The sequence below is a fragment of the Octopus bimaculoides genome, chromosome 20, assembly GCF_001194135.2.
Source record: "Octopus bimaculoides isolate UCB-OBI-ISO-001 chromosome 20, ASM119413v2, whole genome shotgun sequence".
In the NCBI taxonomy this organism is placed as follows: Eukaryota; Metazoa; Mollusca; class Cephalopoda; order Octopoda; family Octopodidae; genus Octopus; species Octopus bimaculoides.
This window is the reverse complement of record NC_069000.1, coordinates 19,712,920-19,717,919: the sequence shown is the minus strand read 5'-3', so window position 1 is coordinate 19,717,919 and position 5,000 is coordinate 19,712,920.

Genomic DNA, 5,000 nt, shown 5'->3' with positions numbered 1-5,000 from the left:
TAGAGATGGATAAGTAGGAAATCCGTACAGTTTTGAAATATGAGTTCTTTCTTGGAAATACAGCATCACAGACAGCTCGGAATATTTATGGAATATTTCATTCTAATGTTATTACATAGGAGACGGTATCAAATTGGTTTGCAAAATTTCGTTCTGGTAACTTTGACATCACAAATGAGCAACGCAGACGACCAGAAACAAAGGTGGATAAGGATGAACTGAAAGCCACCGTCGAGTCAGATCCATCTCAAAGTGGCCGTGAATTATTGTTGTTGTTTGGTGTTAACGAGCAAACACTATTGACTCACCTAGCTCAAATCAGTAAAGGGCAAATGTTGGATAAGTGGGTTCCACATGAACTCAATGAAAATCAGAAACAGCAACGTTTGGAAACCTTCATTATGCTACTTTCTCGTCACAAAAATGAATAATTTTTGAATCGAATTGTAACGTGTGATGAGAAATGGATCCAATACAACAACTGTAAACGTTCAGCACAATGATTGGACAAAGACGAGTCACCAAAATACAATCCAAAAAGCAAAATTCATCAAAAAAGCTGATGGTGTGTGTTTAGTGGTCTAGCGTGGGTGTGATCCATTATGACTTTATTAAACCTGGCTCATCAATCACGGCCGAAGTACACTGCAGCCAACTGGATCAAATGATGCAGAAACTGCCAAAAAAAAAAAAAGAAAACAGCTTAGATTAGTCAACAGATCCACTCCTATTTTATTGCTAGACAACGCCAGACCACACATCACAAAAATGACATTGGTGAAACTACAAGAGTTGGAGTTGGAAGTTCTTCATCATCCACCATACTCATTTGATCTTGCCCCCACTGACTACCACTTCTTCCAGAATTTAGACAACTTTTTGATAGGAAAAAAATTCAATTCTTATGATGCTGTAAAACAGGCCTTCCAAGACTTTATTGACTCTAGATTGCCAGACTTTTGCGGTTCCAGGTTGGACAAGCTACCGTTGAAATGGCAAAAGTGTATTGACAATATAGGTGCACACTTTGATGAATATATTTACTTAATTTGTCAAATTCCTTTACAAGTAAATTTTTAGCTGTGGGAACACATCTATTAATCTACAAGTATTTTCTTCTCTGTCTTTAATAATTATGTCTGGTCGGTTATCCTTGATCGTTCTGTCAGTGTTGACAGGAAAATCCCAGAGGATAGTGACATTTTTACCTGCAGCGACTGGCTCAGGATGATGTTCATATCAGTAAGTAGGAGTGCTGATTTTGTCGTGTTTATTATTATTATTATTATTATTATTATTATTATTATTATTATTATTATTATTATTATTATTATCATCATCATCATTCCAAGGCAGCGAGCTGGCAGAATGGTTAGCACGCCGGGCGAAATACTTAGCCGTATTTGGTCTGTCGCTACGTTCTGAGTTCAAATTCCACCGTGGTCGACTTTCCCTTTCATCCTTTCGAGGTCGATTAAATAAGTACCAGTTACGTACTGGGGTCGATTTACTCGACTTAATCCCTTCCCCCAAATTTGAGGCGTTGTGCTTCAAGTAGAAAGAATTACTATTATTATTATTATTATCATCAACATCATCATCATCATTTCCTGGTTGAATCGCATTTTGTTTTATCTTCTAATTATTATTATTATTATTATTATTATTATTATTATTATTATTATTATCTTCTGATTATTATCACCATTATTATTGTTGTTGTTGTTGTTGCTGTTACTATTGAAGGCGGTGAGCTGACATAACTATTAACACGCTGGACAAAATGCCTAGGGGTATTTTTCCCGTCGCTGCATTCTGAGTTCAAATTTCGCTTTGGTCGACTTTACCGTTCATCTTTTCGAGATTGATGTAATCGACTAGTCCTCTCCCTCAAAATTATTATTATTATTATTATTATTATTATTATTATTGTTATTATTATTATTACTATTATTATTATGTATTGGTTGTGTTTCGCTTCAGATTTCAAAACGTTTTTGTTTTTGATGGAAATACGTTGTTTTGTTTTAAAAATATCTGGAACGTTTCTTTAAATAAGGAACCCTACCCCCACTCCGTGAAGAGGAGGACAGTAAATGTAGGCCCCTAAACATATATGATGTTTCTAACAAAAATTTCAATATCTCATAAATATTTCTTAATGTTTAAAAACTTGGCATTACCAAAACACTTGCCCAATAGGTTGTGAGAAATGGCAAAAAGGAGAAATGGCAAAAAGGAGAAATGGCAAAAAGGAGAAATGGCAAAAAGGAGAAATGGCAAAAAGGAGAAATGGTTCCCCTGACTACGACTCTAAGTGGCGACATTACTCCCTCATTAACTCAAACATCATCAACTTGGTCGTTAGCCATAACAGCCACAGCAACTGAGTAGGAGGCAACATGATGGCTGAATCCGAGAGCTACAACAACAATAACAACAACGTAAACAAAACAGAAGCAGCAACTGCAACAAAGTTAACAGCAAAAGCAACAGCAATAGCAGCAGCAGCAGCAGCAGCAGTATCAGTAGTAGCAACAGAAACTGCAACCTCAATAACTCCAACCGCAACAACAACAACAACAACAACAACAACAATAACAGCGACGAAAGCAACAACACCGGCAGAATTCATACCAATAATGTATTAATAGCAATGACAAGGTGACATTTGCAGGAATAGCATCTGTAAAGGAGAGATGCATCCTCTCTAATATAAACAAGTGGGACAAATTGGAGGACGCCGTTTAATTTAAGTAAATTGAGGGGAGAAGTGCTGCTCTGGAGACCCGCACCTGAAATATTTGCTTCAACTGCTAGAAAAATAATCACAGAACTACAAAGTGCATCCCACAATGTATGGCAGAAACATCCAGCATATATCTAGGGCAAGGCAGTTTTGTGAGGGCCGAAGACTTCTTTAAAACTGAGGTCCTTACAGTAAAACACATAGTAGTCATCTGCCTCAGTGAGGAATTTCTCTCTTTACCATATATTTGGAAAGGGATACGGTTAAGGTAATATTGCAGGAGGATTCCACTAGAGGTACATCGTCAATGGACCATGGAATGCAAAGTGTTGGACGAGACCAATGTGAAGAAGACAGAGAAGGAGAACTGGTGTTGGACCACACTGGAGATCCGTCTCCATATGAAGCCTGAACATCTGCAAAGGATCCTGGACCGCATTGCCTTGTTGAATTGGTTGGAGCTCCGAGAAATTGCGGAAAGCAGAAGTGTGTGATAAAGTCGACCATCTCAGAGATTTATCTCCGCACAACCGGAACAGGAAAGGAGAAATGGCGATCACACTGCTGCCAGTCACTTCAACAATAACAACAACAGCGTGAAAGAAAAGGGGTGGTAACAACAGCGGCGGAAAAAGTAAAAAAAAAGGAGCGACAATAACGTATGTAATAACACCAACAATAACGACAACAATAGCAACAAAAATTTTCTAATTACCATTTCTTTCAATTAGGGCTTTTTTTTGTTTTTTTGATCGTTGCTTTTTTTGTGGAGTTTGTATACAAAATAAGGGTAGACGAACATCGCAAAGCTGTGACACGAGGAGATATTGCCCAGGCTTTGTCTTGTCGTCCTGTTTCATGCTAAAGTGAGGTAAGCTTTCTTCACAAAATCTGTGATTTTGTTTCATTGCCTAATCCAGAAATAAACAGAAGACATCGGAGCTGTTTTTTTCATTCTCGTCTTCCAGAACTGCCCATATTTCTGAAATACAAAACGTATTCAAGCCAGTTGTTACCTGGGGAAAGCATTTTCAGAATAGTCAACAGTTATAAAGTAAGAAAATGCAGATTTGTGATGGCAAAGTTCTATAAAGAGCATACATACCATGAATTTTTTTTTTTTTTTACAGTTCTTTGAGCAGGCTTAACGAAAAGTGACCTTGACTCATGTGACCTCACTATTAAAACATTAAGTGTACATTCAAAACACCAATTTTCATAAGAAACAGCTAAAAATCCAACAAAATATGTCTCATCCAGTTTGCTATGAGAGTCACACAAAATTAAGCAGAGCGTAGGCATATGTGTAGACGAATTCCGTAAATATGAGACGTATGGTGTCAGGGGCCACAAAAATATCTTGTTTCTTAACATCTAATCGTATAAAGGGCATTTCTGCCATCATCATGAAACCCATTAGGTTGAAAATAGTGAAAATTGCTCAAGTGGGATACTTTTTATTTAATGAAGATACTTAAATCATGACTTTTGTTTTCACTTTTGTAGTATATACTGTTTTACTATGTTTTCAAAGTTATGTCAAGCTCCATATATGGGTTCGCATTTGATGACGTCAAATCTATCCATAGAAATTGTGACAATATTAGCAATGTTGAAAAATGGACATCTGAGTTTGTGGAAAATCTTCACGTGATAGAGCAAAATGGAGTTCATTTTTGAAATCAGAACCCCAGAATTTGAAGGAAACATGTCTCCAATATTGAACTAGAAAAACCCTGTTCCCCAGTGGAATCGACGCTGTGTTTACTATAATTGCTCCCATTAAGGATATATGTTCAAAGAAAGTGCAAGGGAATTCTAAACAGGAATATCCCGTTGGATATTCGATTTGAAGCATGGAATAGTTTGCAGACTGTAAGCGGGAACGGTGACAGCAGTTCATGCTTTACACAAGACTATGTGAAACGGTTCTGATCAGGAATCGAAACCATACCTTGGAATCGACATAAACAACAGATACAATGGCCATTCTTTTACGAACGGAATAATTATTCTGTTTCAACAAAGTATAGCTATTACTCTTTTACTCTTTTACTTGTTTCAGTCATTTGACTGCGGCCATGCTGGAGCACCGCCTTTTAGTCGAGCAAATCGACCCCAGGACTTATTCTTTGGAAGCCTAGTACTTATTCTATCGGTCTCTTTTGCCGAACCGCTAAGTTACGGGGACGTAAACACACCAATATCGGTTGTCAAGCGATGCTGGGGGGACAAACACAAACATACACAC